Source organism: Ovis aries, chromosome 23, assembly GCF_016772045.2.
Source record: "Ovis aries strain OAR_USU_Benz2616 breed Rambouillet chromosome 23, ARS-UI_Ramb_v3.0, whole genome shotgun sequence".
In the NCBI taxonomy this organism is placed as follows: Eukaryota; Metazoa; Chordata; class Mammalia; order Artiodactyla; family Bovidae; genus Ovis; species Ovis aries.
In genome coordinates, this window is record NC_056076.1 from 47,314,416 (window position 1) to 47,336,883 (window position 22,468).

Consider the following 22,468-nt stretch of genomic DNA (forward strand, 5'->3'; position numbering starts at 1 on the left):
TTTATACAAGCAGAAAAAGTGAATTGGAATGTCAAGTACCCAAATCCAGGTCTTCTGAGTCCAAAGCCTTTTCATTTTCCAGGGCATCACTCTGTAAGTCTCTGGATCATAATATTGAACACTTAAAAGATTTCTTGGGGGTTTTACTATTTAGAGAATACCTTGAATTTCAGAAATGGCTTTGCTGGTGTTAGTGGCAAACTGCAGTCTGAAGAATGAATGAAAGCAAATGGGAACCTCAAGTTCTATTATCTGATTCAACTTGTCTGGGTCCTTTTGGCTGCTTTATACATGCTATTACATTCTTCTGGGCAGTATTTGAGAAGGAGGCTGCTGCTGCTGCTAAGTCGCTTTAGTCATGTCCGACTCTGTGCGACCCCATAGACGGCAGCCCACCAGGCTCCCCCATCCCTGGGATTCTCCAGGCAAAAACACTGGAGTGGGTTGCCATTTCCTTCTCCAATGCATAAAAGTGAAAAGTGAAGTTGCTCAGTTGTGTCCGACTCTTAGCGACCCCATGGACATGGTCGCTAAACCCCGGAGGCATGGGGTTTTCCAGACAAGAGTACTGGAGTGGGTTTGAGAAGGAGGAAGTGTTGCTAAATTCCTTCCTTCCTGCCTGCCAAGGGCTGGAGTGTAATGCCTCTGTGCTTGTTTGGCTTGAGAGTCATTGAGGCATCCTAGAGTTGAATAGTGTTACAACTGGAAAGGACATTAGCAACGATCAAGTTCAATACTCCCACTTTACATCTGGGGAAAGGGAGACCCTGAGAGAGAGGAAGCCATTTGCCTAAGGTCACATAGTAATAGATCATTGGAAAAACCAGCCCATCTCCCTTTCCACTTCCCCAAGCACAGCAACCTTCCCCTGCTTACTCAGGAATTCACCCTGTAACCTCAGTAGCTTGAGACATATTTATTCCAAACAGTGCTGTACTGAGACCTGAACAGACGTTATGTGTGGCATTTGCCAATTTCTATGATGTAAATATTCCTACCATGGCTGTTTCAAACTGTTGAAGGGATGTCGCTGAATGTGGCATTGGGAGTGACAAGCAGCAGTCATGGTTTTAGGAGGCATTTTCACCATAGATACGATAGACGTAATACCTGCAAGAACAAAGATAAGAGTAAAATCCCACAAAATGATTAAGAAGTGGCATTTTGAGTATTTACTATCTTTGTCTTTAGTATAAGTTATTTGAGTGTAAGTTTATATAATTCAATGTTTAATCATCAACCCTGAATATTCATTGGAAGGACTGACACTGAAAGCTCCAATACTTTGGCCAGCTGATGTGAAGAGCTGACTCATTGGAAAAGACCCTGATGCTGGAAAAGATTGAAGGCAAAGGAGAAGAGGACCACAGAGGATGAGGTGGCTAGATAGCATCATCAACTTGATGGACATGAATCTAAGCAAGCTCCAGGAGATAGTGAAGGACAGGGAAGCCTGGTGTGCTCCAGTTCATGGAGCTGCAAAGAGTCAGACATGATTTAGCTCTTGAACAGCAACAACACTGTAGCCCATGAAATTCCTGAACATGTAACACTCAGTTCTCCTGAGCTAAGGCAGCCAGCTCCAGGACACCATTGCCTGAAAAGAAATGAAACCAGCTTTTCAATGTGACATCCTGCCCTCCTAATATATAAATTTATCCAGGTTTGAACACTCTGTGGTGGAAACAAGAAATGTGAATGTATTGAAAGGAAAAAAGAAAAAAAAAAAAAAACAACCCAGAGGATAAGTGAGTTCTTCTGGAGATACATTTTCTGGATAGCTGAAGGCTTAGCTCTAAGCTCCCAAACTATAAAAGGTTTAACTTTTCCAGATAGACTTTTCAAAGCTTTGTGTGACACACCCTTTCCTACTTCATTACACACGAGACATTATGCTTATCACCTTTTTTACTGACCACTGGGGCATGTGGTGGTGTGGGAGGCTATTCACCCCTGGAATAAATGACCCTGGACTGCTGTGTGGTTGGGGTTCTTGGTGCTCTTTCCAGAATTTGAAAATTATTATTCTCACTCACTGTCCAGAGATATGACTTCTTCCTATGGCCAGTTTCTCCTCTGCTGTTTCTAATTGACTGGAGATACAGAGAGCCAGACTTATTGGAATCATGTTAAAAATGTCACTAACCTACTGGAATAAGGACTTGATGAGTAAAATGCTTAAAATGTTAGTGAAGTTTTTTTCTGGCTGCTCAGAAGTCTTTTGGTTTTAACTTTTGCTTCTTGTAGAATTTCTGGAGAGGAGGCATTCCTAGATTACAATGCTTTGGATCAGTGAGTAACATTATATATCAATGTATACTGTATCACCATGCACATATCCCATCAGAAAGAAAGCAAAAATTATCTCTAGGCCACGCAGTATATTAGATAAAAAGTAGAGCAGTTCTGGGCTGCATTTTGAGGGACTCCACAATGCCATAGGAATATGAGGTGTACCACATGGTGAATTTTGCAAAGAACATTCAAGAACTCAGAGGGTAAATTTCAGGGCACACCTCCTTACTCTAAAGGGGATTCTTGGACTCTTTCGGCGCAGACCCAGGAGGCGGACGGGGAAGGAGAGCTAGTGTTGGAGAGTCCTGCACCTGGAGTGAGGCTGGTCCTTTGCGCACCTGCCCATCCTTAGGGCTGGGAAGGACCTGCGCCTGACAAGGTCCTTCGGCAGAGCCCCTGCCCTTGGTCCACCTGTCTGTCCATTCCTTTACATGTAACCTCAGGTATTTGTTGCCCCGCTCCAAAGAGGAAGTGGTTTTCCACACTTCTGTCTTCCTTCCTAACTGCAAGAAAGGCAGCCTCAGGTGCTGATGGCAAACCAGCTCTTTTGTGCAGAAAGGGGACATGCACCCCCTCCCCATTCCCAACACCTCCCACCTCCCTTCACAAATTCGCCTTGTCTCCCTTTGAACCCCTAAAGCTTTGGGGAATCCTTAAGGGCCCCTTTCTCATTATACTTGCTCTCCTTAAGCCTTAGGGCTTCCCTAGTGGCTCAGAGGTCAAAGCGTCTGCCTGCAATGCAGGAGACCTGGGTTTGATCCCTGCGTCGGGAAGATCCCCTGGAGAAGGAAATGGCAACCTACTCCAGTATTCTTGCCTGGAGAACCCCATGGACGGAGGAGCCCAGTGGGCTAAAGTCCACGGGGTCGCAAAAGAGTCAGACACGACTGAGCAAGTGACTTAACTAAGGGCCCCTTTCTCATTATACTTGCTCTCCTTAAGCCTTTATTAACTCCTTGGAGAAGATTCATTGGATGTGCCCGGGACAGAAGCAGAGCCCAGTGCTCGGGGTGGTGTGTGGAAGGCAAGAGCCAGCAGGTGGATCATGTTCTTCAGGCCCAGAGACTCACTTCCTTTCCCGGGCTGGCCTTGGGCTGGTGAACGTGTGGCTGTTGACATCATTCAGCAACTTCTACGAGGTCTCTGGAGCTGGAGTCACCCCACGTAGGGCAGTGCGGAGCCCAGTAACCAGGGCTTGCTCCCCCGTGCCCCACCTCACTGGTCTAATTAACAAGTTGGGTCCCTTCCAGCTCTTTCACGTGGCTCTCGTGGGGCTGGGCTCCGCTGGGGGCGGGCAGACAGTCTTACTTTAAGCCGCGTATTGATCTTCACGTGGTCACGTGCCCCTCTTGGGGGAGCACTCTCATGTTTTAAGTGCATGCAGTTACTCTCTTGACTGGCTTGTAAACAGGTTTTAATGGGGCTATTAGTGTAAAAGGACAGGAAACTTTCAAAAACAGCCTCTTAAATATTCATGAGGATGTTAAATCTGGCGCTTAATCACCAGTGTTTGCACACAGCTAACGGGGAGGGCGGGCAGCTGACCGGCTGCCTTCACTCTGAACAGTTGACAGGGCATTAATAAACGCTCTTACAGGCATGATTAATGGCCAGGAGAAGGGTACTTATTTTTTTTAAACAAACGAAGCGCCCCCCCCCCCCGCCCCTCCTTTGGGAACTCCTCTTCTAGGGGGAGGAGTGTCCACGTGGAGTATTGGAGTGGGATTTAGGGAGACCTGGTGCCGGGAAGCGGGCTCAGATGGGACATTTTTTTCCCCCTTCAGAAATAGCTAACTGGGCAACCCTTCCTACCCACCCATCCAATCTGACCTGTCCACTTCCCAGAGAATGGTTTCCTCGGGGGAAATATTCCAAAAACTTAAGCAAGAATCTCCAAAGAATTCCCTACCTGGAGAATTCTTAACTCAACCTTGGCAGGGCCATGAGGGAAGCACTGGGCCCTGATCATGGGAGCTCCCTGGAGGGTCAATATCAGCTACCTCTTCAATACCTGAGCGCACTTGCTTTCATTTTTTTAAAGTTAATTTATTTTAATTGGAGGCTAATTACTTTACAATATTGTAGTGGTTTTGCCATACATTGACATGAATCAGCCACGGGTGTACATGTGTCCGCCATCCTGAACCCCCCTCCCACCTCCCTCCCCATCCCATCCCTCAGGGTCATCCCAGTGCACCAGCCCTGAGCACCCTGTCTCATGCATCCAACCTGGACTGGCGATCTATTTCACATATGATAATATACATTTTAATGTTATTCTCTCAAATCATCCTCGCTTGCTTTCAAATTGGAGTTAAATGCAGACAAAGGTGGTCCTCTGTGGCTGAGGGGCTCCTGCAAGCTGCCCCCCCCCAACACCCCACCCCCCACCCCCCACCCCCAGCCAGCCTACCTTTCTTTTCTGCCCTCCCCCGCCAACGTATCTCTCTGTGTGTGCATTTTAGCTCCTGGAGCAGTACCATTCTCTTACTTTTCTCGGTAACATTTGATGTAAAATCCTGAGTAGAATAATATGCTTTTTAATTAGTAAATGGCTTGTGATTCCAGAATGGGCCTTGGAGAGAATCTTTTTCTGGCAGGAACTTGCTCCTGTTAGAAAAAGAAACTGAGGCATAGAGAGGTGAACAACTTGTTCAAGGACACCTACTGAGCTAGCCACAGAGGGCTGTGGACCCCAGGTACCCTGGTTCCTAGCTGACCCCCACTTCAGCATGATGTGACTTCTCCAGAGAGACCCAGAAAGAACAGATTCAAGCTTGTTCCTTCAGAAGTATTGCAGCTTCAAGTATGCCAGATCTGGTATCGGGATCTCTGCTACCAGAATCCAAACCAGTTTAAGCAGGGACAATTCTGAGAAATATCCACAGTTTCTATGTAGCAGGAAATCCCAGCCTCATTATCTGAGACCAACTCAGAGATGAAAAACTCTTCCCTCTCTAGAAGTGTCAGCTGGGATTTCTGGTTGACAAGTTCTGTTTAGAAATGAAACCAAGGCATAAAGGCAGAAATACATAAAATCTAGTTTTTACAAGCTAGGAAAAAAACCCACTATGCTTTATAATGGTAGATCAGGGCAAAGAAATCAGTATCTTTCATAAAACCCTTCCCAGTCCACGCCCTTGCTGCCCACATTCACAGGCTTCTGTCAAGCCTTTCTTGAGCACGTGCTGCCAACTCAAGGGCTGGGGTGGGGGAAGTTGTCATGAAGATGAATCACAAGTGTCTCCACCCACAAGACACACATCCTCTAGCCAACAATTGAACTCTAAGGCCAGGTCAGAAGACTGAACACAGTACCAGGCCAAATGTTTTACAAGTTTTGTTTTCTTCATCTCTGCTCAAGAATCTGAGGTGGCTCCCATTATATCTGGGTCCAGCCCAGACTGGCCTCCTCTGCACAGGCAATTTTAGGTTCTCCTCCGGGCCAAATATGTCCTTTTCTTTCCAGTCGGTGGACCAGGGAACATTCTACAGGCACTATGGATAGTGATTCTTGATCATAAGATTTGTTCAGAGACTCAGTGCAACAATATTTTTTTTATGGAATGCCAACTAGGAATGAAAAATCAGCCTCTCTTGCTAAACAGTTTGCATTAATGACTTCCATAAGAGCCAATTTATTGATTAAAAAAAAAAACACAACTCCACTTGTCTCTTTCATCTGAATATATAGCTGGCAGGTGCTGTTGAAAAAGCAACCATTTTGAGAAATAGTTTCCTTTTAGTAATTAGGATGAATGCATTTTGACAGTTTTTACCAATAGTGGTTGCAATGTTTGGTACAAATGCGAAGCACAGATGAAGTTTTAAAACCCAGTGGGGTTGAGCACTGTTTTCTCAATGAAAGGCTGATTGTCAGCTCTGTGAAGTACAAGAATAGATTCTACATGCTTTGTTATGTTATCAAACTGACATCAAGTACTGGACAACACAATGTTGATTTCACAGCACACAACTTTGGATTGACATTATGCCTTATATCAAAGTCTCTTATTCTATAATTTTTTGTTTGTTTGTTTAATCAGCCAAGTGTAGGAGGATTCAACATGGTTCATTTAAGACAGACTAGGATGTAGGACGTTTAGGTTCTACTACCAGTGGTGGTGGTTTAGTCACTAAGTCGTGTCCGACTCTTTCGGCCCCATGTACTGTAGCCTGCTAGGCTCCTCTGTCCATGGGATTCTCCAGGCAAGAATGCTGGAGTGGGTTGCCATTTCCTTCTCCGCTACTACCAGTAGTTTCCCTAAATTATTGTATATATTAGGCAAACCTCACTTTCCTTACCTGTAAAATGGGTACAGTAAAGCCTTTCATATCAATTTGTTGTTTTAAGTGAAGTAATGCATGGCATCTGGTCCCATCATTTCATGGGAGATAGATTGAAACAGTGGAAACAGTGTCAGACTTTATTTTTTGGGCTCCAAAATCACTGCAGATGGTGATTGCAGCCATGAAATTAAAAGACGCTTACTCCTTGGAAGGACAGTTATGACCAACCTAGACAGCATATTAAAAAGAAGAGACATTACTTTGCCAATAAAGGTCTGTCTAGTTAGGGCTATGGTTTTTCCAGTAGCCATGTATGGATGTGAGAGTTGGACTGTGAAGAAAGCTGAGCACCGAAGAATTGATGCTTTTGAACTGTGGTGTTGGAGAAGACTCTTGAGAGTTCCATGGACTGCAAGGAGATCCAACCAGTTCATTCTAAAGGAGATCAGTCCTGGGTGTTCTTCGGAAGGAATGATGCTAAAGCTGAAACTCCAGTACTTTGGCCACCTGATGCGAAGAGTTGACTCATTGGAAAAGACTCTGATGCTGGGAGGGATTGGGGGCAGGAGGAAAAGGGGATGACAGAGGATGAGATGGCTGGATGGCATCACTGACTCGATGGACATGGGTTTGTGTGAACTCTGGGAATTGGTGATGGACAGGGAGGACTGGCGTGCTGCAATTTATGGGGTCGCAAAGAGTCAAACACGACTGATCGACTGAACTGAACTGAACTGAACTGAATGCATACCTACTTGCTGTTTCTGTCTGATGTCTCACAGGCATCTAAAATGGTTTCCCTCGTGGCTCATGTGGTAGAGAGTCTGCCTGCAATGCGGGAGACCAGGGTTTGATCTCTGGGTTGGGAAGATCCACTGGAGAAGGAAATGGCAATCCACTCCAGTATTCTTGCCTGAAAAATCCCATGTATGGAGGAGCCTGACGGGCTACAGTCCATGGGGTCGCAAAGAGTCGGTCACAACTGAGTGACTAACACATAATGGATAATAGTGAACATAGGCATCTAAAAAGGAGACTTTCCCGTATCAAGCTTAAAATGTCCCCCCGCCAAACCTATCCCTTCTCGAACATTCCCAAATCAATCAGTGGCATCACAAACTACTCAGGTGTTCATACCAGAAACTTGGAGTCATCCTCTCTCTGCATTGTAGCTGATCAATAACACATTCCATTTTGTCTTTTAAGTAAGTCTCAGATCTATTCATTCCCCTGACCAGGCTAGTCCATGCCATTACCCTTGCCTGCCTGGGTGTCTGACTGCAGTCACCTCTTTACTCTCCTGCTGCATCCAATATTGTCTCCTCCACTTTGGACCCCACACAAAGCCAGAGTCATCCTCTTACAATGCAAATCCATGTGCATCACTCTCCTACTTGTAACCCTCCACTGACTGCCCAAGACAATTAACATGGGCCAATAGGGCATGACAGTCTTATTCCTACCTGCCCCTCAGTCTCGTTTCAATCTCATTCCACTTTGAACACACTGCCCTCTTTTGCTCTAGGTGCTTCTTTGTAGACCAGAGCCTTTACAGTACAGTTCCCTCTCTGGGAAGCTCATAATCTCATCATTGCCTGGATGGCTCCCACTCATTTTCCAGATTTCGGTATTAATATCAAATGCTACTCTTAGAGAGGAGACTCCCTGCTTCCCCTCCCATTCCCCAGTAGGATGGATTCTCATTCTCATTATCTTTTGTAGCATTTAAAGAAATTGTAGGAAATTCACTGGAGGTTCAGTGTTTTAACCCACTGCTGGGGGCCTGGGTTTGATCCCTCGTTGGGGAACTAAGGTCTCACAATTGGCAAGGCATGACTAAAAAAATGTATTTGAACATTTATTTTTGTGATTACTTGGACTGTAAGCTCCGTGAGCACCATTTTGTTCACTCCTGTGCCCCCGGGGCCTTGGCAGAGTGTGCATGATATGGTAGATCCAGAAAGATAATAAGATGAATGCCTGGAACACTGAGTGTTAATACAAATTGAAATTATTTTCATCCTTGTATCTGTGGGACACCAAATTGAGTGGCAAGATGAGATGTTTCCTCGAGTAAGAAATTCTTTGGTGGTGAGTTAATAGAAACTCATCCTGAACTAGTTTAAATGTTAAAGGAGAAGTTTATTCACCTCTGTAAGCTAAATATGGGCTTCCCTGGTGGCTCAGCCTTAAAGATTCCGGCCTGCCAATCCAGGAGACACAGGAGATGTGGATTCGGTCCCTGGTTTGGGAAGAGCCCCTGGGGTAGGAAATGGTACCCCGCTCCAGTATTCTTGCCTGGGAAATTTCATGGGCAGAGGAGCCTGATGGGTTACAATCCATAGAAACTCAAAGAGTCAGACACTAGTGAGTGAGCGCGCGCGCGTGCACACACACACACACACACACACACAACCTAACTACAAAGGATAATACTGAAGTTGGCCTGAGTTACTCAAAAGATGGTAGTCAATTCTATTTTTTCCTCCTCTGCCTTTGCTTCTGTCATTCTTGTTTGACTTTACTCTTCAATGCAGGCATATTTTTCCATAGGATAGAGAACATGGCTTTGGGGAACCCTAGGTTATCAATTTTTTAGTGCTTCCTGCCAGGAACTCCCAGGGAGAGACCCTACCTTGGGTCATGAGCCCATCCTTGGTCTCTGTGTCTGCTGTGCCCAGTGTGGTTAAGAGGATGGAGCCATCACTAGTCCATCCCAGAGTTTCTGGGCTTAGGGTCTGTTACCAGAAGGGTCGGGGAGAGATCCAGTCCTGACAGTTAAAGACAATGGCCACAAGACATATGGATTTTGTAGAAAAGGAGACCATTGACTTGGATTCTAAAGATCATGAGTTGAGCCTCAATTTTTCTGGCTCTAGACATAGCTCAGTTTCATCAGAAAATCCAGACAGAGATGACTTTACCTGAACACAGAGCGGGAAGCCACCCTCTTGAAATTTGGACAAGAGTTCACAAGGGTTAATCACAATTCAGGAACCCAGATAAGAAAGTCAGCCTTGTAATTCATGGTGTCAACAGGCAACCCAAACATTGTTCTCCCTTATTTCTAGGATGTTAGTAGTAGAGACTTAAAACAGCTTTATATGGAGGCATAAAAAGGCAGTGAGAGGACTTCCCTGGTTGTCCAGTGGCTAAGGATCTGCCTGCCAATGCAGGGAACACAGGTTTGATCCCTGGTCCAGGAAGACCCCACATGCTAGAGAGCAGCTAAGCCCGTGTGCCACAACTGCTGATGCTTGCATGCTCTCGAGCCTGTGCTCAACAACAAGAGAAGCCGCCACAGTGAGAAGCCCATGGACCATAACTAAAGAGTAGGCCCCACTCCCTGTAACTAGAGAAAGCCCACGTGCAGCAATGGAGACCCAGCACAACCCAAAGGAAAGAAAAAAAAAGGCAGTGAGAGTCCTGCCTGGTGACAGTTGAATTAATAAATGAGCTGTGAAAGGTGATATATTTCTACCAATCCTTCATAGCCCAATTAAATGGCACCTCCTCTCTGAAGCTTTTCACTGTCCCCTCATGAGGGCTAATAGTCCAAGTTCTGTTCATAGAATTGTTATGAGAGTTTAGTGAGTTAATACCTATGAAGCACTTAGAATGGGTCAGAGCACATTGTGAGCACACAGTAACTATTATTTTGATAGGACAGAAGGGAGAAAATAGTAACAATGGGTGACCAAATACAGATGTCACAGCCTTTCTATGTCTTGGGTCTGTATGTACATTATCCCACTTGATACATATCACTTCTTAACATTTAAACAAAATTGTATTTATTTTTTTAACACTGAAAATATTTTGTATTGGGATATAACCAATGAACAATGTTGTGGGAGTTTTAGGTGAACAGCAGAGGGACTCAGCTATATATATACATGTATCCATTCTCCCCCAAACACCCCTCACATCCAGAGTGGCACAAAACATTGAGAGGATTCCATGTGCTATACACCAGATCTTTGTTGGTTATCCATTTTAAATATAGCAGTGTGTACATGACCTTCCCAAAGTCCCTAACTACTCCTTCCCCGTGGCAACCATAAGTCTGTTTTCTAAGTCTGTGAGTCTCTTTCTGTTTTGTAAATAAGTTCATTTGTATCATTTTGTTTTTAGATTCCACATATAAGGGATGTCATATGATATTTCTCCTTCTCTGTCTGACTTACTTCACTCAGTATGATACTGTCTGGGTCTCTGCTGCTGCAGAAAGCATTATTTCATTCTTTTTTAAGGGCTGAGTAATATTCCATTATATATCTGTACCACATCTTTATCCATTCCTCTGTCGATGGACATTTAAGTCACTTTCAGACACATGTAACTTCAGTTTTAAGAACTTGTCTTGGATCCATACTATGGGAAGTTCTGGTCCAAAGTCACTGTGCTGGGAGGGGGTGGTCATCCCGTGCAGGGCTATTTTTTGGCTGAGGAGCTACAAAAACTTTACAACATTTAGATGGTGGCTCTTACATTTTGCACTTAAGTCTCACTGACTGGTAGAGTTTGTTTAAAATGTGGTTTTCCTGAATCTCCACCTGGTAGATCCTGATTCAGTAGTTCTAGGGGAGGGGCCCAGGAATGTCAGTTTCTCACCGCAACTTTAGTGATTCTTCCATAGGTGGTTGGTTGCATGGAAGAAACAGAACCAGAGGAAGGAGCAGTAAAGCTGACGAAGGATGAAGAAAATGGGAGGCACTCATCCTATAGTTGGGACTTACCAAAGTCCTGAAGTGGCCCCAACCAGGAGGAGAACTCCAGCCTATTGCCATGTGCCAACCAGAATGAGTGTCATGAACATGTAAAGCATCCACTCTACCTACTGGTCCCCTTGGCTTATGAACATCTGGGCCAGCAACAGCTCTGTCAAGCCATAAACTCAGCCCTTATGCACTGCTGTGCTGCCCATTTGAAAGAGGATGGTAGTGGGCGGGGGCAAGGAATGCCAGAAGTCCCACAGAATGGATGTCATTGTGGGTATCATGGTGGGTGCTCCCCTAGGGTCCTTGTTCTCTTGTATGAAGAGAATGCTGAAAAGGCTCAGAAATAGATTTTGAGTGGTCAGATGCAATCCTGAGGACCCTGCCCTTTGGGCAGGAGTGGGTGTGTATTAAGGCAGCCTGTCAGGGGAACATGCATTACCAACTCTTATGCTTTTGTATTAAGCTTTATGTCCCATCTTTACAGTCAGATTATTGGAGATTAGTGGTTCCACTTAAGAGTTTAAAACATTGTGCTGACCCAAATTGTTGGAGCCATTGTGATATGGCGCTATATATTCAAAGACTGGACCAGCTGGTAGTCAAGTGGGGGAGGGGGAAAGCTCCCTTTTCACAAAGTGATTTTGTTAATTGTTTTGTGTAAGAAACCTGGGGTACCTCTTTTTGCATAGTGTGTGTCTGGCACTGTCCCTACTTTCCACTCACTTAGATGCCCGTCAGTCCAGTCTAGTGATGCTCCTTTGCTTACAGGGCATTTAATAATCAATGGTCACTCACGTTTGCCTTCTTTTGGCTTCCGTGGGTGGAGCCCAGTCCCAGAAGTCTCAGATAGTTTCATTAATGTCTTTTATCCACTTAAAAGACAAAAATAAGCTTCTCTAAAGCTCTTAGAAAACCACCACCCTGTATGTAGGAGAGGAGGAAGGCTGTTAAATAATAAGGTTAAATATCTCTGCAGGAGCACACAGCTATGATCCAGAGAGCATGAGAACCATACCCAGCCTGCCTTTCAGATCAGAGCTACTTTTTATTCACTGACAGATTTAGTAATTGGAAAACTCTATGTCTTAGTTCAAGCTACTAGAACAAAATACCAGATTCAGTGACATAAACAGCAAACATTTATTTCAATTGTTCTGGAGAGGGGGAAGTTCAAGATCAAGGTGGCAATAGATTCTGTGTCGGTAAGAAGCCCTTCTTGGTTTATAGACTACCATCTCGTCATGTGTCCTCCTGTGGCCTTTCCTTGGTGAGTACACAAGAGGCAGGGATGAAGAAAGACACAGAGATTTTATGTCCTTTCTCCTTTGTATAAGATATCAATCCCATCTTGAGGGCCCCATCCTCATCTGAGCCTAATCACCTTCCAAATCGAGGGTTAAGTCTTCAACAGATGAATCTGCAGGGAGAGGAGGGATACAAGTCAGTCAATAGCATTCTGTGGCTGTTATAAAGTTGAAGAGGCAGCCACACATGAATTTTTCTTGAGAGTGAACTGCCTGCTTTTCTTAGCAAGTGTTTTCAGGGATATTAGGATTTTTGTTTGTATGTCCTCAAAGTGGAAGAACTTAGTTGGAAACAGTCAAAACCAATATTTGAGTCAAATCTGGTGAATAAGATAAGTGATCAAGCTGGAGAAGGGCATATTTGTCTAAAGACAAAATAATGTGACTGGTTTTGTTGCAGGCCCGGCAGGCACCAGAGCTTAACCAGGAAAGGAAGCTCCCAAATGCTTGGCATAATGGCCCCATCAGCAGAAACAAAGCTTAGCATGGGGGCAAAAAAGGGATAAGGATTTGGTGGAGGAGAGGTGTGTTTACATTGAAAAGGCTCTAACCATCCCTTCTCCCCTAAATCCAGCTGTGAATCACTGGTCTAAACTGTCAAAAGGATGTTCTGGAAGATGAGCACTCATTTGATATGCAGTATTTGTTCTAGGAAATGTTCTCTTTACCATGTCATGGAAGAAGTTTTTAAAAAGTGGCTTCTACTTCAAATATTTTTTAGGAGTCTTTATAAATATCTTCATAATTTCATAAAAAATTCCCCACAATACAAAGTATATATAAAATGTATAAACTACAAAGACTGATGGTGTCATCGTGTTGTTGAGAGAGGTAGCTATTGACGTTATTTTCTCATGTAATAGAGGAGGAATCTAAGATTCAGGGGGGAGAAGTTGCTTGGCAGAGACCAGACAGTTGGTAAATGGCAGAGTCAGGATTAATTTACATGTGTATGACTTAAAATTCATGCTGATGGCAATAAGATTTCTATCTTTGGGACTGTTTCTTGTCAACCAGGAGAGAAGGGAGGTGGGACTTGTTACAATCAAGGCTGTTTGGTTAGAGTTTTCCTGTTGGCCTGGTTCTTCTGGATGTTCAATGTTCATTCGTTTGAACACCCAGATGGTGTTCAAAGTTCATTCCCTTGAGGCTTGAAGATTACACTTGCAGAGTGTTTTGAATGTTTGGTCGGAGATGAAACTTCATTAATACCCAAAGGCCTGGAATTCTTGCATACAGCCAGGAAACTGAGGGAAGTAACGCCATACCATTTTCTTACTTCTGATGGCCATGATTGTTGTGAAATGTCTTTGCTGTAAACTGTTAAAATAGCATTTGGGTTCCCTGTTATGCATTACTACTCTCGAACTCTTCTCTGCTTCTGATGGACTGGTATTCTTGCTGTCTCCCTGACCCGATGCCCCACTGCAGTGCTAAATCTGTTCTCTGAAATTACTGATACATCATTGACCTCATGCAGTGCTCCAGAGTTCCTTTTTACTCTGCCTCTTTCTTGAAGTAAGTAAATTAGCGTACTTTAGGATTTAATAATTTCTCTCATTGGAGATCTTCTCAGGCCTTGCTACAAAATGTGTAGCCAGTACACCAACTAGAAGCATTGCCGTCAGCAACAGCATCACCTGGGAGCTTACTAGGCAGAGCTTAGGGTCCACCCCAGACCCAGTGAGTCAGAAGCTATATTTTAATGTGGTCCCTTGGTGACTTTTAAAATTTGAGAAGCAGTTGTGATGAACCCATAAAATACTTATGTGCTGGTGGATGTCAGCCTTCTGATACAGGTAACACTGCCCAGGAGTCTGTGGTTGGTTTGGGGTGGGAGGAAGCCTGGAAGAGAGGGAAAGCTTGGGGTGGAAAACCCAAGTATTCCTGTTTCTTTCTTTTCTTCCTTTTTACCTTCTGAGAGTCAAAACCACCCATATGAACTCTGGATATTATCCCACATGTTCTAGGCAAGGGGAAAGAAAGGTAAATTAACTTGTTTTTTATAATCATGCATTCTTAGGAAGGAAAGAGATTTGGGTGTCTTCTGTTTACTTTCATGAGTACAAGTTGCTTCTATACCATCTCAAACACACAATACCCTGCCCTCAACCAAATACTTCCAGTGTTGGGCGTTCACTTCTTGCTGGGCAGCTGTTTCATTTTTCGTTTCCAACAGGCATTTATCAAGCGCCTCCTGGGAGTCAGCCCATGTTAGGGTATAAAGAAAAAAATGTCAGTCTGTTCCTGTCCTCAAGTGGTAAATAGTTTGTAGCTTCAACTCCGTGTATGTATCATATCCTCTCTAACTCTTCCTCAGGCCAGTTAAATCTATAGTGGTATATGTACACCAGCAAGAGTTTTGGAATTAGTGGTGAATATGAATCCCAGCTGTATAATCTTGGACTCCTCTGAACCTCGGTTGTTTCATTCATATCAGGATTGCTGTTGATAGCAATATCACAGCTCTGATTAGTATTAGCATAAAGGAAGATTTGTTGACCCATGGAATCAAAGGAATGGTTGAACAGGCAAACTAGTGAAGCAGCTAGACTTCAGGAGCTTCTACAGACCAAGACTAGGAATCCAGATAGGTCCCTCTGTCTCTTTCTGCTTGTCCTGACTACTGACTTTAATCTCTCTATGTTTAATTTAATCAGAGTGGGAAATATGACTACATCTTACAACTCTAAGGGCCTCCAAGGAAGTGACTAAGATTAAATGAGGTCATAAGGATCTGAGAAGATTAATGGTGTTATAAGAAGAGACCCCGGAAAGCTCCACTTCTCCTTCTCTGCACATGCACAGAGGGGAGGCCGTGTGACGACACAGCAAGAAGGCAGCTGTCAACAAGCCAGCGAAAGAGACCTCGCCAGAAACCCACCCGACTGGCCTCTTGATCTTGGACTCTCACCCTCTAGAACTGTGAGAAAATCAGTTTCTGTTGTTTAAGTCACTCAGTCCGTGATATTATTATGCTACTCTGAGCAGACTAATACAATTTGCATTTCTCTAGGGACTAATGGAGTAGGACTTCTTTTCATGTCTTTTGGATACTTTCTTTGGACAAAAGCTCGTTCAAATCCTTTTCCAATTTTGATTTTTTTTGTCTTTCTGTTTATGAGATGTAGGAGGTATTGTTTTTCCTTTGTTTCGTAATTCTTGAACTTTTATTACAGATTATTTCTTTTTCATCCTCAAATCCAATCAACCAACACTTCTAACTCCTGCTTACCTCTTGAATGTATCTGCAGAGATCCTGCTGTTATCCAGGCTAATTCCCCTCCCCGCTTTACTGTTTATACCTGTTGTCTGCCCCTGCTTGGATCCATTCTTCATGCCACAAACAGGGTCAGGTTCGTCATGTCATTGCCCTACTCAAAACCATTCAGTTGATCTCTAATTCAAGGAATTTTCAATTTTAAATTCCTTTAATGATTTTTAAGGCCCTCCTTATTTTACTCCTATCTACTCCAGCTATTCTCCCCCTAAAAATCAACAGCATCTCTCTCTCTCTCTTTCTTTATCCAGGGATGCATTGGGGTACATTTCAAAGTCAGTTCAGACATAAGTATCCTTCACACACAATCATTTCAGCACGCATGTCATTTATTCAGTTTTTTAGGCAAAATTTATACACAATAGAATGTACAAATCCTAAGTGTGTTATTTGATGACTTTAACTAACACCTGTAACTGTGTATTCCAACCCCCTGCAAGATCTAGAACATTGCTAGCATCCCAGAGAATTTCCTCACATCTCATCCTGTCAATCCCCACCTTAATGGCTCCTGTCGACATACTTCCAATACTCACCTCAACCAGGGGCTGGAATTGTTCTGATTTTTTCCTCCATAAATTAGTTTTGCTTTTTCTAGAACTTCATTCTTTTGTTAAGGCTTGTTTCTTTCCCTCAGTATGATGTTGAGATTCATCCAAGTTGTCGCATGTATCAGTAGGCTTTGCTGTTTTGTGACTAAATGGTAATCTACTGTATGCCTGTAACAGTTTAATGATCCAGTCTCCTCTTGACAAACATCTGGGCTATCTCTAGCTTTTGGCTTTTATGAATAAAGCTGCTAAAAATATTTTTGTACAAGTTTTTTTTCTGTGGCCATGTTTTCATTTCTTTTGGTTGGATATCTAGGAAACAGATTTCTGGGTCGTATGGTAGACATGTTTTGTAAGAAAGTGTCCAGCTGTTTTCCAAAATGGTTGTACCATCATACCTTCCCACCAACGATGTATGAGAGTTTGTTGTTCCATATTATTGTCTAGATTTGATGTTGTCAGTCTTTTAAATTTTAGCCATTATGGTGACAGTGTGGTTTATTTCCCTCATGACTAAAGTGAGCTTCCTTGGTGGGTGGCTCAGTGGTAAAGAATCTGCCTGCCAATGCAGGAGACGTGGGTTCGATCTCTGGGTCTGGAAGTTACCCTGGAGAAGGAAATGACAACCTATTCCAGTGTTCTTGCCTGGAAAACTTCAAGACCAGAGAAGCCTGGTGGGCTACAGTCCATGGGGTTGCAAAAGAATCAGACACGACTTAGTGAGTAAACAACAACAACAAATGACTAAATGGTTTTGAAAAATACTCTTAGTATTTATTAGCCATTTGTATATCCTCTTTTGTGAAGTATTTGTTGAAATCTTCTGCTTATTTATTTATTTAAATATGGGCATTATGGGATTTTTAGTTCCCTGACCAGGGATCAAACTCAACCCTTCATGGAGTCTTAACCACTGAACAGCCAGAAAGCTCCTCTTTGGCTTATTTAAAAAGCCAGGTTTAATGCAGTGTGATTTACATACAGTAAAATTTATCTTTTTCAGATTTTTTTTAATGAATTTTGAAAACATGGTCATTTAACTATCACACTCATCAATATAGTTTCCAAAAAGTTTCCTTGTGTCTCTGTAATTTATACATTCTCCCCATCCACTGCTCCTGGCAACTGCTCATCTGTTTTCTGTCCCTAAGGTTTTACTTTTTCCAGGTTGTCATGTATATAGAATCATATAGTATATAGACATTTGAGTTTACTGCCCAATTTTAATTTAGTTGTTTGTCTCCTTATTGAGTTGTAGAAATTCTTATGTACCCTGGACACCAGTTTTTTGTTAGACATATATGTTTATGAATTTTTATTCCAGAGCGTAGCTTTCCTATTCTTTTTCTAAATGATATCTTTTGGTGAGCAGACATTTAAAATTTGGATAAAGTAAAATTTCTCAATTATTATTTCTTTTTGTGGTCATTGCTTTCTGTGCTCTAAGAAAACCTTCAGTTCCATTCAGTTGCTCAGTCATGTCCATCTCTTTGCGACACCATAGATTGCAGCACGCCAGGCTTCCCTGTTCATCACCAACTCCCAGAGTTTGCTCAAACTCAAGTTCATTGAGTCGGTGATGCCATCCAACCATCTCATCTTCTGTTGTCCTCTTCTCCTGACTTCAATCTTTCCCAGCATCAGGGACTTTTCCAATGAGTCAGCTCTTTGCATCAGGTAGCCAAAGTATTGGACTTTCAGCTTCAGCATCAGTCCTTCCAATGTATATTCAGGACTGATTTCCTTTAGGATTGACTGGTTTTGATCTTGCAGTCCAAGGGACTCTTAAGAGTCTTCTCCAATACCACAGTTCAAAAACATCAATTCTTTGGCACTGAGCCTTCCTTATGGTCCAACTCTCACATCCAAACATGACTACTGGAAAAACCTTAGCGTTGACTAGTTGGACTTTCATTGGCAAAGTAATGTCTGTTTTTTAATATGCTGTTTGGGTTTGTCATTGCTTTTCTTCCAAGGAGCAATCATCTTTTAATTTTGTGGCTGCGCTCACAATCTGTAGTGATTTTGGAGCCCAAGAAAATTAAGTCCGTCATTGTTTCCATTGTTTCCCCATCTATTTGCCATGAAATGATGGGACTGGATGCCATAATCTTCATTTTCTGAATGTTGAGTTTTAAGTCAGTTTTTTCACTCTTCTCTTTCACCTTCATCAATAGATTCTTAAGTTCCTCTTCATTTTCTGCCTTAAGTGTCATCTGCATATCTGAGGTTATTGATATTTCTCCTGGCAATCTTGATTCCAGCTTGTGCTTCATCCAGCCCAGCATTTTGCATGATGTACTCTGCATAGAAGTTAAATAAGCAGGGGGACAATATACAGCCTTGATGTATTCCTTTCCTCATTTGGAACCAAGAAAACTTTGCCTGCTTGCAAATTTGAAAGATATTCTTCTATTTTTTTCTAGAAACTTTATCTTTTTAGCTTTTTACATTTAGTCCTATAGTCCATCTCATATTGTTTTTTTGTGTATGATGTGAGCTATGGTCACGGTTCATTTTTCATTTTTCCTCTAGTTCCTTGGTCACAATCAGCCTCTCGACTCGTGCTTCTGCAGCACACCCTGCTCTGTTGTGGGTGCTGTCTTTTCCACCCTCTGTTATCGACTTCCAATTTTTGTGGATGCAGGGCTTCTTCACTTAGACTGTCATTCTTCTGGGCAAGGCTGTGTGTTTTATATATATAAGCAAGGAGAGAGGATAGGGCTAATGAAAGAAGTTTTTGGGTCTCATGGGCCTAGAATTTGATCCAGACTCTATCACATAACAGGTGTGTGAGTCTGAGACATCTTCAGTTCAGTTCAGTTCAGTCGCTCAGTCGTGTCCAACTCTTTGCGACCCCATGAATCGCAGCACGCCAGGCCTCCCTGTCCATCACCAACTCCCGGAGTTCACTCAGACTCACATCCATCGAGTCCGTGATGCCATCCAGCCATCTCATCCTCGGTCGTCCCTTCTCCTCCTGCCCCCAATACCTCCCAGCATCGAAGTCTTTTCCAATGAGTCAGCTCTTCGCATGAGGTGGCCAAAGTACTGGAGTTTCAGCTTTAGCATCATTCCTTCCAAAGAACACCCAGGGCTGATCTCCTTCAGAATGGACTGGTTGGATCTCCTTGCAGTCCAAGGGACTCTCAAGAGTCTTCTCCAACACCACAGTTCAAAAGCATTAATTCTTTGGCGCTCAGCTTTCTTCACAGTCCAACTCTCACATCCAAACACGACCACTGGAAAAGCCATAGCCTTGACTAGATGGACCTTAGTCGGCAAAGTAATGTCTCTGCTTTTGAATATGCTATCTAGGTTGGTCATAACTTTTCTTCCAAGGAGTAAGTATCTTTTAATTTCATGGCTGCACTCACCATCTACAGTGATTTTGGAGCCCCCCAAAATAAAGTCTGACACTTTTCCCACTGTTTCCCCATCTATTTCCCATGAAGATGGGACCAGACGCCATGATCTTCGTTTTCTGAATCTTGAGCTTTAAGCCAACTTTTTCACTCTCCTCTTTCACTTTCATCAAGAGGCTCTTTAGTTCCTCTTCACTTTCTGCCATAACGGTGGTGTCATCTGCATATCTGAGGTGATTGATATTTCTCCCGGCAATCGATTCCAGCTTGTGCTTCCTCCAGTCCAGCATTTCTCCTGATGTACTCTACATATAAACTGTGGAAAATTCTAAAAGAGATGGGCGTACCAGACCACCTAATCTGCCTCTTGAGAAATCTGTACGCAGGCCAGGAAGCAACAGTTAGAACTGGACATGGAACAACAGACTGGTTCCAAATAGGAAAAGGAGTACGTCAAGGCTGTATATTGTCACCCTGCTTATTTAACTTATATGCAGAGTACATCATGAGAAACGGTGGACTGGAAGAAACACAAGCTGGAATCAAGATTGCTGGGAAAAATATCAATAACCTCAGATATGCAGATGACACCACCCTTATGGCAGAAAGTGAAGAGGAACTAGAAAGCCTCTTGATGAAAGTAAAAGAGGAGAGTGAAAAAGTTGGCTTAAAGCTCAACATTCATAAAATGAAGATCATGGCATCTGGTCCCATCACTTCATGGGAAATAGATGGGGAAACAGTGGAAAAAGTGTCAGACTTTATTTTTGGGGGCTCCAAAATCACTGTAGATGGTGATTGCAGCCATGAAATTAAAAGACACTTACTCCTTGGAAGAAAAGTTATGACCAACCTAGATAGCATATTCAAAAGCAGAGACATTACTTTGCCGACTAAGGTCCATCTAGTCAAGGCTACGGTTTTTTTACTAGTCATTAATGGATGTGAGAGTTGGACTGTGAAGAAGGCTGAGCGCCAAATAATTGATGCTTTTGAACTGTGGTGTTGGAGAAGACTCTTGAGAGTCCCTTGGACTGCAAGGAGATCCAACCAGTCCATTCTGAAGGAGATCAGCCCTGGGTGTTCTTTGGAAGGAATGATGCTAAAGCTGAAGCTCCAGTACTTTGGCCACCTCATGAGAAGAGTTGACTCATTGGAAAAGACTTTGATGCTGGAAGGGATTGGGGGGCAGGAGGAGAAGGGGACGACAGAGGATGAGATGGCTGGATGGCATCACTCACTCGATGGATGGCATCACTGACTCGATGGACGCGAGTCTGAGTGAACTCCAGGAATTGGTGATGGACAGGGAGGCCTGGCGTGCTGCGATTCATGGGATCACAAAGAGTCAGACATGACTGAGCGACTGAACTGAATTGAACTCTGCATATAAGTTAAATAAGCAGGGTAACAATATACACCCTTGACGTATTCCTTTTCCTATTTGGGACCGGTCTGTTGTTCCATGTCCAGTTCTAACTGTTGCTTCCTGACCTGCATATAGGTTTCTCAAGAGGCAGGTCAGGTGGTCTGTATTCCCATCTCTTTCAGAATTTTCCACAATTTATTGTGATCCACACAGTCAAAGGCTTTGGCATAGTCAATAAAGCAGAAATAGATGTTTTTCTGGAACTCTCTTGCTTTTCCATGATCCAGCGGATGTTGGCAATTTGATCTCTGGTTCCTTTGCCTTTTCTAAAACCAACTTGAACATCTGAAAGTTCACGGTTCACATATTGCTAAAGCCTGGCTTGGAGAATTTTGAGCATTACTTTACTAGTGTGTGAGATGAGTGCAATTGTGTGGTGGTTTGAGCATTCTTTGGCATTGCCTTTCTTTGGGATTGGAATGAAAACTGACTTTTTCCAGTCCTGTGGCCACTGCTGAATTTTCCAAATTTGCTGGCATATTGAGTGCAGCACTTTCACAGCAACATCTTTCAGGATTTGAAATAGCTCAACTGGAATTCCATCACCTCCATTAGCTTTATTTGTAGTAATGCTTTCTAAGGCCCACTTGACTTCACATTACAGGATGTCTGGCTCTAGGTAAGTGATCACACCATCGTGATTATCTTGGTTGTGAAGATCTTTTTTGTACAGTTCTTCTGTGTATTCTTGCCACCTCTTCTTAATATCTTCTGCTTCTGCTAGGTCCATACCATTTCTGTCCTTTATCGAGCCCATCTTTGCATGAAATGTTCCCTTGGTATCTCTAATTTTCTTGAATGTTTTATTTGTTCAGGAAGCGTATAGCATCTACCTTATGTCTGGCATGGGGCTAGGTGGTGGGGTCACAGAGATAAATACAACTCAGACAGACTGTGAAGGGCTCCACTCAGGTGGGAGGGGGATGATGGAAAAAGTCATTATTAAACAATGGATGAAATGTTGTGACAGAAATATGAATAGGTGGTTATGAGATTAGGGAGAATGGGAAATGGTTTCCCGATGGAGACAAAGCCAGGTTGGACGTCAGTGGATGAGAAGTTAACCAGGAAAAGGTGGGCGGGGCAGGGACATCCTGGTGGAGACAGGACCAAGGGTGAATGTTTTGAGGTGAGATTCCCTGACTGAAATCTAATGATTATACTTCCTAGGGCTGACTCAGGGACTTTATGGGATAACAACTGTGACACAAGGTTGTACGGATGGGACACACT